The 14940-nt window shown below is 45.1% G+C and overlaps 1 protein-coding gene across 2 annotated transcripts in view; it reads left to right on the forward strand.

Moving 5' to 3' along the window:
• The window catches only part of pdzrn3b (PDZ domain containing RING finger 3b), a 105854-nt gene that overhangs the window by 43121 nt on the left and 47793 nt on the right, over window positions 1-14940 (forward strand). The window lies entirely within an intron of this gene.

Below are 14940 nucleotides of genomic sequence, written 5' to 3' on the forward strand. Positions count from 1 at the left end.
GCTGACCCAGCCTCCAAACATCGAAACCCGACTAGGCAGCTGTGGGATACGTGATAATAAGCAATAACCACAGAGGTGCAAGCCCTGCTACCCGCAGGACCCAAAGGCTTATCAATATCAAACCACAACTCGTTACCGGAGATGTGCTGACCTACACACTTACTAAGCAGCAGTTGTTTTTTTTTTTAATTGTGTGACTCAGTTGTGTTTCCACACTGCAGACATTTTTTCCAAAGATGTTTTAACATTCACCAAATTGGAGCATAATCGCCACCACGCAATGAAAAGTTAGTTAAGCTGTGAAGCAGGGGTATCAGGTACTGCTTAGCCTTGTGTTCTTGTTGTTTTTCACACCACTACTCTGACTGGCAGATTGAATTACTTCACCCTCCCAGCAACAGTGTGCCTGGAAAAATAAGGTTCCCTCAGAACAATTTTGCTGTTATGAGTTCATATTTCATTTATGTAGGGGATAAGAGCAGTTCAGTGGGGAGCGGTGTAATAAAAGAGGAACACTGTACACTCATTATGCTGTACACATCATTAGCTGTGTGGATGGAGTTTTTCAGTGAAATTCTGAATTTAAGTAGAGTTGCTGCTTACATGCAGTCTTCAGCAATGCAAATGACAGGAGAGATCACAGCATTACTTATTCTGCACATTAATTTTACATGTGCAACTGTCTATTCCTGCTCGTGTGTGTGTGTGTTGTGTGTGTGTGGGCCTGAGTGAAGCCCTGTAGACTTTACACATCACCCCCTCTTATGGCCCCTGTAATGCCTGATAGCCAAACGCTACAGGGCTAATTGGAGACTGTGCGTTTGTGTGCTTGGCTAGAGCCAAGGTTGCAGGGTGTCATAACCTAGCTAATCAACATCAACTGCTTGCAAATTACCCACACATGCTGCCTAGTTAATGTAGGTTGTGGGCCTGAGCTTAGTGCCGGAGATGTAGACTGACTGACTAATGTGTGTTCTGCAGGGTGGGACTGTATGTCGTTATCTGTTTTTTTTTCTTTCTTTTTCTTTTCTTTTAAACTCTCAGGTTAAACTTAATTTCTGATTTGCTGTTCAGTTATGAGCCAACCGGAACTCTGACAATCCCTGGTGTCAAGATAAACATCCTGGAGAAGCAGCAGTCAGTTGGGCTCCAAAGTTGGTTGTTTTAAAGAACAGGGCTTTAGTTTTCTTTGTTTCTTTCTGTTTTTAAGTAAAACAAATTTGGAAGTTTTTATTCATATCTTACATCTTCATCTTTAAAAAAAAAAAGAAAAGGTATTTGTGGGGTTTTTTTTTTTTTTATAATGCTCGATTGTTATAAAACTCATACTTCATTGTATGAGAGCTTATTTACAAAGCGCCAGTCTCCAAAAAAGACAGCCTCAAACACAGTTTCATAAACACCAGCTAACAGCAACTAACACGGACTTAAAAGCAGCTAACTGTTGCTAAAAGCAGCAAAAGCAGCAGCTCTTACTGAGAGGAAAATTCAACATATCCTCAGCAGCTCACCTCAGCACCATAGCCTTCAGTCAGAAAGAGCCTCTTTGACTCCTTAAGCTGTACTGGACTCTTTCACAAAGTTTTACAGTCTATTTTCAGAGTAAATAAACAGACGTTTCTCACCCGTTATTGACAGCTGAGGTCAACAGTGGACTGACAGCCTTCAACAGACAGAAAAAAAAAACTCTGGTGCAGATCGGATGCAAAGAGTAGCAGAAACATGCCGGCCAGGCATGGCCGTTAGCGGTACAGTCTAAAACAAAAGGTTTTCAGTTCTCTCATGGGTGACTAAAACAAGTTTGTCCTGTAGGAACCACCATAGAAAAAATAACTCATTTGACTGCAATCTGAGATCCAGCGGTAAAAACTTTACACACTGTAACTTGAACTGATTTATGTATCGTCTTTGATTTCCTTTTTTTTAATGTCACTTCTTTGACATGCCTTCTAAATCTTTGTGTTTCCTTGTAGATGAAAATTGCTAAACAAATAAACATGCCTCGCCTCAATAAACTAGAGTGAAAGATAATTATTGGCTGATAGATTCCTTTCCTCTGAAAATCAGTGCCTCCTTCATTCTGCCGCAGTGCGGATGAAAACACTTTTCTGCTGCTCTCAGTAGCATAGCAGAACTGCCATTTAACATTATGCACACATGAGTCCCAGTTCACATCACACATTTGTCGAAACCATGAACAAATAGTAGCTCAGAGCTCTCCGGGTAGCGCTGTGCCTAGTGAAATTTGCCCAGATGGCTACTTCACTATTACCAGAAAAATCTGACTTGGAGTCGAGTCTGCACTCATGTTCCAAACCAAGCTCAGCGTGGATTTCGGCACGCTTTGCACTGCTGCTAGCTACCAATCATGGCAGGGAGAGGTTTGTCGTATGAGGCACAATGCTGAGTGGTGGTGGACCTACTGAAAACCACACAGTCCCCAGACTGCTGCTCCACCGCTCTCCTAATTAGCTCCTCGTAGCTTCAGTCATGATTTAGGTCCGGACCAAAAATCCCCCTGTTCCCCCTCTGGAGACCATAAATCTGCTTAAAACCGGCCCAGTCAGAGCACGGGCAGCTCGCCGAGATCCGTGCACTGTAGCCGTGTTCACGTCCACACAGATGAACCTTTCTAATTTCATTAGCAGACTGCATATAAAGCCTCAGTTTTCCCCCTCGGTTTGCCCATCCCGCTGGACTCAACATGCAGTGAATTATTGCATCTTCTCGGGAGCTGATTTAGAGGGCTTCTGCTTTACGTACTGTAGCAGGCAGCCATGTTAAACTTGGCAGTAAAGGCCTGCGCTGAGCTGTGCTGGGCTCAGGGAATGGCTGACTGAGTTAAAGCTTGCCTCAGCATCCAGCTGGAGCTGAGCTCATCCCCTTGGTCTGACTCAGGTCTGAGTAAAGAAGCAGATGATGTGTTTGTGTGTGCGTGCATGTGTGGGACTACACTAGGCAGAGGTGTATTTACAGACATTGTTAATAGCTCGCTGCCCCGTGTGGTCACATTGTTGAAGTTAGGCATCATCAGTCGGATTAGGGAGAGCGATTGTTAGCAATGACCTAAATCTCTTTCTAGTGTTTCTCCAGCCGTCCCTTCAAATTATGCTCATTACAACAAACATAAAACCAGCACACTTTGCTGCTTTATACAAATCTGGACTCTCAGAGTGTCAGTGAAGGATTTTGAAACACGACTATAAGAAAAAAAAAAATGATGGGCTCCTACTTTAAAGTACAATTTTCCTCTGAAGTTAAAACCATCCTGTTTGAAACTTGGAACATTTTCACATCTGCCTAAGCCCGATATTCATTCCACCAACTCCTGGGTGAAATATCAAGCTCTGTGTTGTTGCTGAGGGTGGCAGGGTGGATGGTGGGTTTGTCTGGACTGTTGCATGCTGCAAGAGAGTCTAAATATGACTAAAAAGCCCCACACAGTTACAGAGTTTGGCGATAATTCTCTGAGGGCTTCTCACCTTTCACGTTACACACGGCCATTTGATCCACTGTTGATGTAAAAATATTGATTAGTGCAGCTTCGTGTTTGGAATGCCTGCTCTAGTTGGCAGTCATCCTGGCTGCTGGACTGAATGCACTTCTTTTATTTGTTTTTTATTAAGCTAATCTTCAAAAAAAAAAATACAAGATGATGTGTGAAAAACAAGCACTCAGGGCTCAAAACAGCAATTTAGAGAATGATAGCCTAACACCAGCACCTGTAGTCCCTGGACATTGAGTGGTATCTATCTAAACATTAGCCCCTTTGGAAAGCTCTCTCATTTAAAGCGTCTGTGATCTTTGAAAGGCGGCTTAAAGCAGTTAAAGTGTCACATTATCACGAGGCATGGAAGCTTGTTCCGTTTTTGGTCGAGGCCTTTTGGTTGGGGGAACGACACAGAATTTGCCCCCACCCACCAACAGGTGCGGCTGCTATTCTCAGCGTGCTCTCGCTCCATCGTGACCGGCCTTGCATGTTACTGCAGAGCACCCTATCAGGCCCTGGGTGCGGTTTCGCCGCCGTCAAGACATCAGCTTTATCTCCCTCGGATCCTGAAGTTACATGTCTGCGGCTGGTTCGCACGCTCTGAGGCGAGCATCGATACCTCACGTCGAACGAGTAGCTGTATATCAGCCTTTAATTTGGCACGAGAGAAACTGATCTGCGTTTAACGCCACGCTTGGACGGCACAGAGTGTCAAAGCAATCAGCATTGATGGAAACTAATAGCAGTGATGAGCACGCAGCCGTGTAACTTCATCCTCCAGCCTGCACATGCCTTCGTGTGGATTTACTCTGATAACTACCTGCATAAACTAGTGCTGAGTGCATAAAAAACACATATCCAAGAGGCTGTGCAACGGCTCATAAACGGTCTTTATTAATAGGCAGGTCTTTCAGGTATTTGCAGTGTAATTGGGCTGGAGCAACCAGGAGGTATTCTGGGTAGTGTTGCCTCCTAAAACACTAGCTTGCTGTTCGCCCCGTAGAGCAGACATATAAACTTTCTTCTCTACCGCCCAGCTATATGTTTATCCTGGATTAGGTCATTTGTATCCTTACACCTCGGAGGCCCGCTTTTAGCGGCGTGGCTCAAAGTGAGAGAGGCCTCTGTCTCTGCGTTTGAAGTGTTTCTCTCTTCCACGCCGCCTTCCAGTTGGAGTCGCGGCGTGTGGTTGCTCTCTCCCATCACGGCTCAGGTTCTGCTTGCGTTGCTTGTTTATGTGTTCCTCATGAGCGGCGTGCTGCCCGCACATTCAAACATCTTCCGTGTGACACGGGGTTTTAATTATGAAAAGTCGTAGCTGTCTTTTTTTTCTTCTTCCTCCTCTTCCAAACAGAGTGTGTGCCTCTCTGCCTCCATTCATTCCTGACTGTGTGTGTGTGTGTGTGTGTGTGTGGGGGGGGGGGGGGGGGTTTACTTTTAAAGGTCCACATTCATCCAGACAGGCTCAGTGGTGGCCAGGAGCTGGCCAAGTGCACAACAGAGTGCCTGTTGTGTGATAGGTCTGAAGCTGCGTCAGCTCCTTTGGGGAGAGACGTTAAAAAATGGCCTCTGTCAAGACTCCAATTTCTCTCTGCAAGAATTAGTCCACCCCAAAGCCCGGAGTGCGATGATACCAAGTCGATCACAGTGGGTCTGAGTGACGTTTGCACAGATTTGGCCCAACAGCCTCGAGCAAAGTAGCAATGTTTGTTTATTGAGGGCTTTGATCAGCCATTAAAAACTTCCCATTGTAGCCAAAATCCCTCCCTACCTACTCTTCCTCCTTACAGACAAAAGAAGGAGCATAGCTCGTTACACTTGCGGTCATGCAGTGCTGTCATTACTGCCATCGATTAAGTTGTGACAGCATTTAATTTTTTATTTCAAGTTTTTAAAGAAGCCAAAAAGCTGCTGCAGCTCTCACCCGTATGCGCCATCGATCACTGCTTCTCACTTGCGTTGGCGAGACTGATTTCTCACAGCAGAGTTGTTTGTCGTCTCTACTTACTGTGTTGTCCAAAAAAAATGAAACATGAAAAAATGAATAAATGTAATTATGTAATTATTATACAGGAAAATGTTGTCGAAACGAGATGTTTTAATCAGGTGGATTTTACTTGGATTAAAGAACCGACGCGACAGTCTTACCATAATTGCCTTGAAGTAGAGGTACATAACCACTCTCTAATTCACTGGGAAAATGACACAGTGAAAACAGTGCACTGTAGCAAACACACTGGTTTAAATATCCACCGTTTTTGGCTGGAGAACAAGTTGAGAGAGTGCAGAATCGTCCATATAGGTACACTCGGCTCATCTCGTCCAGGAAGTAGCATAAGTTTTTCTTTTTTTTTTTTTTTTTGGCTGACCTAAATAAAGTAGGGCGAGATTTAATATCTTTTCTGTTCTGCATCTCCTTTTGCCTGAGGAAACATCACATCATTTTATTTAAACTGTCTGGCAACGTGCCGCTGTGTCAGTCTGCCGCAGCTCTATCTTAATTTGGTCAGATTGCTCTTAAGATGGCCGGGGAAGGGAAAGCGGCAGGGGGAGACGGATGGACAAAGGCAAGAGGAAAATAAACACGGGAGGAAAAGTAAGCAAGCCGTCTGTGCTACTTTTCCATTTCGAAGGCCAAGGGAAGATATGAGCCCTCTGCGAGAAAGTTACAAAACAAAACAAGTGAAAAGAGCTGCCTTTAGAGAGTTGGGGCAGGGGAGGGGGATTAAAAATAAAATTCCACCAAACTGCAAACTTATTCGAGTCAAGTGACATTTTCTTAATACAACTGAAGTCGTTTGGCTTCCTCTGCCTGGTTTCAAGCTCCCTAGGTGCCAGAGAATCCCTGAAATACGTGGCGAGGGAATTATTTGACCTTTTCGCAAAGATTTACAAAGTAAGAGGGAGTGAATGTCAAAATAATAACTCTGAGAAACACTGTCGCAGTTCATACCGCGTGCATATTTCCCACAAACTTATGCATTATTCAGAAAAAATGTCGCCTCGCCGTTTAATCAGATCGAGATCAAATGCACGCAAATGCAGTCGACACGTCGTACACCGTGCCTCCAAATTTTCCATCTTTTTGTTGCTGTTTTTATGAGTAGTAGCTTTTTTTTTTCTCCTCCTCCTCCATCACCCCCACCAGGTCCCTCTAGGTTTGAGTTGTATTACGTCTCCCAAATGCACAGCTCTCTGTGATGGCATAACTCTTCATGATGGCTGGATTTGGGTAAAGCTGCCGTCAGAACGGGATATCTTGCTAATGTGTTGAGCAGGCCCAGTCCTGGCACAATAGAGAGCGAGCAGGAGGGAGAAAGGGACAGGAAAAAGAAGGAGAACACAACAAAAAAGGAGACTTGAGACCCAGTGGGAAAGTCTTTACTGGGTTCAGCATTAGAGGAGGGTGGAAGATGAATCTGTCGGGTGATGTCTGTGATTTGATCTCAGTCGATCATTTTAGGACAGTATGGCTTTTTCATCTCCCTCCTTCTCCAACTCTTTTCTTTTTTCTTTTTTTTTTTTTTTTCCCCCCAGCTCCCCTCCTCTTTCACTTTCTCTCTCTGTGAGCAAGCAAGCTGGCCTGACAGCCATGCACAGCTGCACCTACAGCTGTGCGTCGGTCCACAGCAGACCCTGCTCTTTATCAGCCTGATTGGTCACATCTGGCGTCATTACTTCCACCTTTGTGCTGTCCGGTGGGGAGCAGGGAAGGGGAGTTAGGGTTAGACCCACACAGGGGCATGGCACTGGATGTAAGGCTTTAGCTAAAAGCAACATGGCTCTGATTGTGTTTGCTGGCTGGTCCCCCCTTGTTTGTTTTTGCCTTCCGTGCCCTCGAGGATTTTCCAGCAGACTGGGCCACAAGTTTCCTCACACTCACATGCGTCTCTTCCTGAGGTCTCATACACACAGTGTGTTTGGGGGCGGGGATTGCCAATTTGGTGAAAATGATGCAAAACGTCCTATTAGTCCACAGTAGATACCCGCAGCTACAGTAGGTAGGACTGGTTAGTGGACATCAGAAGATATTTGGTGTGTGCCAAAATGTTTCTGTAGTATTGAAAACTGCCAAGTGTTAAAGGCTTCAATGAAACAAATGAAAGTTCTGGTCAGAATGTGCTTTAGCTTTTACCTTAATCTAGGCACAAACCCTCTTTAACGAAGAGATAACTTACCCGAATCTTACCATCGTTTAGACTTCAGTGAGTATCCACTGGATCTGTAGGATTGTTTCATGTTTTTTATTTTTTTAACTGAACCTTTTGTGAGTTCTACTCAAATTCATAATATGCGCAAACAGAACGATTGATGTTATGTTTGGACAAACATCCAATATGCTGTTAATGTTGATTAAAAATGACTGGAGCATGGTCATTGGCATTGATATTCACTTAATTCTGAGGTAGGTACAACAAAGAGCGGGGACTATACCTTCTTACACAAACACGTGGCATGAACATGTGTGATACTGGGACAATTTGTCATTCCAGTTCTTTATTTTCTTTATTGGTCTCATGTTGTTTAGACATTTAGCGTTTGAGAAGCTCTGCTTCCTTGTGAAACGAACAAAAGGCTTTTGTTATAGAAATCCATCCTTAATCCATTATCTCTTCCCAGTATGAAACTCTTTTTGTTACGTGTTGAATGTAACTGCTGTCAAATTGCAACTAGTATTGCAAAACCTTTTACAGCCTTAATGGTGCATTTTGTGTGTGTCTGTGTGTTTTGTTTTAATTTTTCTTTATAGTGAGAACGGTTCTTATGCCGTGGCAGCTCTCTGTGAGCACATTTACATGAAACGTGGTGCAAGACTAACAAAAGCAAGAGACTACTTGTTTTGTTTATGTAGGAAATGACTTTCCTTTGACATAAGCCTCCAACACTGGCTTCTCGTTCCCCCTCTCACACGAGTTTCTCCATTTCTAAGAAAACCTCATCATAGCTCACACCCTCTGAGACACAAAAAAGCTTTATTTTCCATCATCTCTCCCCCCCCCACCTCCACTTACAGCTGAACTCGACCCTCGCAGTGAAGTGCCAGCAGCTTGCTGCTACCGCAGAGCGCATTGGAAGTCGATGTCACTGCGAAGCTGCCTAGAAGCAGTAGAAAAACCGAGCCAGTGACAAATAAGATCAAGACAGTTGTGCATGTGCAGAGTAGCGTGTTACATGGAGGCTAAGTAACAAAGGGTTTTTAAGCCTCTGAACGCTCCGTATCCAGAGCTAATTCCCTGCACATGTGCTCTGAGTAGTATCCCTCCAGCTCCCCAGCAGCCGAGCTGTGATGCAGATGCAGATACAAATCACTGAACTGAGCTGACCCCCGTGTGGCATTAAGGATATGCATCAGGGGCTCGTGCCCACCTCTGTGAACGCTGCAAAAGGTGACGCGGAACAGCTAGATCCATCTACACATCAGCCATCCTAGCTCGGATGACTGTCCTCTTTCCATTTCTGATGTTTAACCCCCCCCCTTCACCCCAGAGGAACCAGTTTCCTGCCATGCCTCCAATGCTGAAATCAGATCCCAGCGTCGCTCCGGCCTTGTTTTTCTTGGCAAGAGCTGCAAACAGACACTCACAGAACAGAGTCTCCCCAACAATTTCAACCCCACCGTCGTTCCCCGGCTCCCTCCCTCCACCTCTGTTCCTCATCTACAACGTACAAGGAAGCGTGGCCTTATTTATTTATTCATGTATTTATTTTTATCTATCAGCTTTGCCTCCAAACCAGTTTTCACACCTGCGGAGCCTGAGTATTTTGCTGATAATCGCCGAATGCGCTCACGAAGTCTGAACGATTGGGAAAAGTTTGCGACGAGGAGCAGAGATGCTTGACTCGCTTGTTTCTCCAGCCATTTCGGGGCTGTAATTTGAGCCCGGCTCCGTTCAGCCAGCGCATATTTTAATGACATTTAAACGTCTCCAGATGTAATTTGAAATGAGTCCAAACAAATGCCTCGTGATGCTTTAAAGATGATATTTTTCTCCTTGTAGCAGACCAATGCATCATGTTTTAGAGATAATCTTTACAGTAAATTTGCTCCTTTTTTTTTTTGTTTTCCTGACACCGAAAAACCCCAGAACTTCTCAATGGCTCGTCTTTGTGGAGCAGGGCAGCATTCCACTGAGTTCAGGAGTCCCCCCCCCCCCCCTCTCTCTCTCTTCCCCCTTCCTCCAGTTTTGGACTCTACTATCCCTTCAGGTCCTAGTGAGCACAAACCTGACAAAATGTGAGTGATGCAAAGTCAGTGTATTGTTTTCCAGCGTAGCTCTGCGGCTTGTGGGAACAGGGCTGTAAAGAGGCTTTGAATGACAGAAGCGTGCACTCTGGTCAGTCTGCTCATTGTTGTCTGGTGTTTACATGCCTTTGGCCCTCGCACCACTGCCATGGCCCGGGGCAGTTTAACTGCAAAACCCATGAGTTAGTGCTGTGTTGAAAAGGTGCTCTGTTTCAGGGCCCAGCGGTGTGGAGAGGCGCTGTCTATGTGTGCTTTTCATGGATGGGTACACAAGGCTCACGTCCCCCCCCTCCAATTCCCCTCCACCCCTAACTTGTCTGCTTGTGTTTGTTTGGTTATGCATGCTCCAACAACAAACTGGGCTCATCGTGACATTAAACAGTCCCCGTATTTTAGGAAGAAGTCAAACAGGACTGGCTGTTGCGTTTGCAAGTCAGAAAAATTAAAAACAACCCTCCTCCCCCACCGTGCAAGGACACTCAATCCAGAATCAAAGATCGGTGACGGGAGCTTAGTTGTGTCAGGCAAGTCTCCAGCTTCCTTTTGTCTTTTTACCTACAGCAGAGCTCAAAATGAAACCCATATGCCAATCGAACAGGCAGTGTGACTTACCGAATCAAAAAAAAAAAAACCAGACCTATCTATTCCTCATGCAATGTTTTCCACTCAGATGAGGGTGGGTGTGGTGGGGGAGACAGACAGAGGAGCGGAGGCCCCTGGTCGTCTGCTCCACGTCACCACTCCCCCCGTGCAGCCCGACGGAGTTATCGCACAATAATAGCTTTTTAAACACATAGACAGGCCTTGTAATGTAGCCGCCATGCTCTGACCTCAGTCCCAGCTCATCGTAGCGATCATGTGTACACCCCTCTACTCATTGCACAAGCATACAGCTGTGCACAGCTTTTCTTTTCTTTTTTTTATCCTCCTTATTGCCTCGGCTCTCTAATTTGATTTTCGGATCAGCTGCTGCTATAGGTCATTGCTGTTTTTTCCCGGTGTAGAGATTTTAAAGGCCTGAGGTATGGAAAAGGAGTGGATGTTAGGTGAGGTGGGTAAGGATGAACCCCCCTGACAATCCTCCCCCCCCTGCACCCACCCACAACCCTCCACCTGCCTCGGGTCTGCGCGTCTCTCAAGGCCAAATTAAAAGCCTTGGCAACTTGCATTCACGTTCAATTAAAAGCTCCCCCTCTGTGGCCGCGCAGAAACAGCTGCACAGACTCCGTGCTGTCTGTTCCCCTCAGTTGTTGTCGAGAAGGCCACAGCGGCTCTTCTTCCGTCACAATTTTACACCCCCCTGACACACACACACACACACACACACACACACACACACACACACACACACACACACACACACACAGGCATTAGACACCAAGAGAAAACAGCCAAGATAGCACGGGGCAAAAATCACATCCAAATGTTTACATGAGAGGCGGTGTCCCTGTTTCATCATCCCCTTATCGCGCCAGCAAAATGAGGCACAATTACAGAAACGATAACACGGCCGGGACAAGGAGCAGGAAAGAGAAAGGAAGTGAGTAATAGCTTGTAAACAGATCCTCTCCTGCCGGCGCTCTTTTGATGGGAAAAGATGGCGCACCTCAGAGAATGAGACTGTCCGCAATTATGCCTTATTTGCTGATTCGAATATCCGAATATCAGAAGCGCTGATAGGACATCTCACTACGATCACTGCCTCAAGTTGAGAGTGAGTCGCTCATTTCTTTTTAAAAACTTTGTTTTTATTGTTGTCAAAGTAAAAACAATAACAATAAAAAATGAGCCACTGTTTTCCACAAGGTGGAATTTTAGAGTGGAATGCATACAGGAGGCTAAGGTTTTGGATTTAGAGGTGGGAACTATTGCGTTGTAACATCAATGCACCGACTTATGAATAGAACTCTTTAATTCCTGAGGTTTGTTTTTCATGCACCCAGTCAAGTTTAATGTTGGGTGGTCGTATCTTTCTCAGCAAGAGGTGAGGCGGCGGGGGGACGGCAGTGCGGTCGGCGATGGAACTTCCACAAGTTCCTCGTTGGCTGGCTGGCTGCGAGGGCCGAGGCGTCACGTCTGATCCAGCCTAAATTTAAACCTGTGGACAGACGAGTCTAGCCAGCAGCCAGCCTCATTCCAGCCACTGATCACGGAGAGACAAAGACAGAGAGAGAGAGACGACCTCAGGCCTTTTAAGTCAGTCTTCCCACACCTCTCACTCCCTGCCCTGGTCTCCTTCACCTCCTTCATCTGTTTTTTTCTTCTGCTTTGATACGATACCTTACAATATCTCCAACCTCACCGACCCTCTACCAGTGGGTGAGACACTTGTATATATCAGTGTACTTAAAGCATCGCTGAGGTGAAATATAGTGGAACCGACAGGCTTCGCTTGCTATTCAGTCCCTTCTGGACTTTTCTTTTTGCTTTGAAAACTTGTCAGGTTTAATTAATTATTCACAAAATTCTCCAACGGTCACATCTGGCTTCTTTCAGCTACTGATGGATGTGACACCAGAGCGATTTAATTTGAAGCAAAGCTGTTTTTCTTTGTTGTGATGGGTACAGAGGAAATGATGTGACGTTCCCAGTTTAAACTGCACTGGAAGTGGTGTGTTTTTATAGTGTTTAACTCAACAATTGGTTTGTCTGGAACAGATGTAAATAAAACGGGAAGAGGCAGAAGTGTTTGACACTGTGCCTGGAGAGCAAATAGACTGGTACACGTTTGGAAAAACTACAAGGGCTGAAAAATGAAGCCAAGTTAGATTTGGTGAAAGCTGCAATTCCTCTGATGACCACTTGGGGCCGGCTCGCGAAGTGAGTCAATCCCCATAAGCTACCATGCTAAAACGGCCAACTTAAAAGTATAAATTAACACATTTAAGGACTGGTCAAATCAAACTTTGCTCTCTATAGCTAGATTAAGCATTTATAATCACTGTACAGTAAGCGAATATTTTCAGAACCCAAATATTTGTATATTGATGAGCATTAAAATTAGCAAAACAGCTTTACTAACTGGCAGTTTTGCTGGGGTGTACATTTGCAACCCCTACTGTAATTGCATGCTAGGCTTCCACCTCTGCTAATTTGTGTCACAGAACTAGACCGCTTGTTTAGGTTTTTGGCGCTTTGCAACAGTTTGATATGTCCTGTCCAGAAACCAGTGGTTAATCTCACAGTTGCTGTTTCTGTCATTCTAAAACAATCTATGATGACATCTAAAGAAAATCCAACAATCAGGCTTTTTAGCTTTTATTCTGCTGGGTAAGTAGACACAAACTTCTTCAGGGTTATAATAATAGCGGTCTGTTGATCTGTTTCATGGTCCCTCATGTGCTTGTGCTGCTTCTCCTTATCACTTCTCTGAACTCACCGGCTCTTCAAATCATGTAATAGATGGGAGAGTTGAGACAGTCTTGGTGGAGGACTGGAAAATGCTCAGAAAGGCAGATGTTCGCTGAAACAGTGCTTCTATTATGCTACATTTGTCTGCGTGGTTTTATTGCCACGTTGAGAATCAGTCTGCTGCTCATGTTATGATGGAAAAAGGGCTTTGAGTGTATATGCTCGTAGCCTCAAAGGCGAGACATTTGAGCACAGTTTCATATGGTTTGCACTTTCCAGGGCTGAGGTAAGTCGGTGAAGAAGCACCAGTCGGAAGATGAGCAGATCCCCGGAAGCTCCCCTACATGGGCTGCCTTTATAGGTTAAAAGTATCGGTATCGGCGAGTAAATAAGTACTGCACAGCCCTACTTTCCACTCTGGCTCTGTCCACCTTCCTTCCCTCCTTCCTTTCTTCCTTCCTTCCTTCTTTTTATCCCTCTGTCTTTCCGTTTATCCTGTTTCTCTCTCGCTCTCTCATTCGCTCTCTCTTGCTTCATTCTTCTCCTCCCTGTAATCAGGGCCCTTTGAAGTGGGCCGAGGAGACGGATTAGAGTGGGACCTGCAGGGTCTTTGACCGGGGGTGAGCCGGGGACGAGTAATTAGACAGGGAATTAAGAGGAAGCCCAGCCCCTTGCTCTGTTTCTCTCATGAATTGCACGCCTGCTGCATTGGAAACCGCCTGCTGTGTTTTTGTGGAATTGTTTTTACCATTTTGCATTCATAATGTTGAATTAAAGGAGAAAATGGTGGTGTCTTAGCAACATAATTGTTTTTTTGGCAAAGGGAGTCAACGGAAGAAGCTGTAAACACAGAATTGACATTTTATCGCCCTATAAAATTTGATATTGACCACATGTTCAATCTTTGCTCTCCTTTCAAGTCATGCTCAGGTCTCTCAACAAGTCCTCAGAGACGGAGCTGCTTACTCTCGCAGCTACTACATCTGCAGTGGCTCGGTTAGTGTCGCAGAGCTTGTTTGCTGAAAAACAAAAAACTAATAATGTCATAATTTCGGCTTCATTACACACTTCATTTCCGGTGGCTGTGGCTCAGGAGGTAGAGCAGGTCGTCTGCTAATCGGAAGGCTGGTGGTTCAGATCCCCAGCTGCTCCAGTCTGCCTGCCCGAGTATCCTTGGGCAAGATACTGAACACTGCATTCATCAGGGTGTGAATGTATGTGTGAATGTGTGATACAATGCTTTGTGTTCAAGTAGACTAGAAAACCGCACCACACAGAGCACAAGCCCCGCCTACCTTCTCTTTATGAGAATCAACCAGTTACCCAAAAAACTGGCTTAAAGAGACGTGCACCAGCTGGTTTGTTCCTCTTTTCCACCAGCACCTACCCAGCTCTACTCTACTCTACTCTACTCTATTTCAACTGTGTACCACCTCAATATGGGTGTGGTCGTTATAGCAAGGTGGACCGAATGCCATGTGACGTTTATTTGTATGCAACACAACACAACAATAGAGGACATTAAAGCAACCTGCTACTTGGTCTATAGCTTTTTGTCAGCTTTTTGGAGTCTGACGACAGTTTTTGGTTTGACTCAGCTCGCTTGGAACATCGGCCGAGTCGGGACTATAAAAGTACCTGGTACCAGATATTACCCCCTAATAGGAAACCCTAAAAACTGAGTAGAGCCAAGCCCAGTCAATGGTAATGGAAAATAGACTTCAGACAGATAAACTCTGTTCAGAGAAAGACTTACAGTACATGGAGTTAGAAGTGAGCGTAGCAGGCAATCTTTAATGACCTTTAATGTAACTAGAATGGAGGATGTAAGCGATAGGAGCAATATCTGTCCTTT

This window comes from Simochromis diagramma, unplaced genomic scaffold (assembly GCF_900408965.1).
Source record: "Simochromis diagramma unplaced genomic scaffold, fSimDia1.1 OVJJ01000646.1, whole genome shotgun sequence".
NCBI classification, from domain to species: Eukaryota; Metazoa; Chordata; class Actinopteri; order Cichliformes; family Cichlidae; genus Simochromis; species Simochromis diagramma.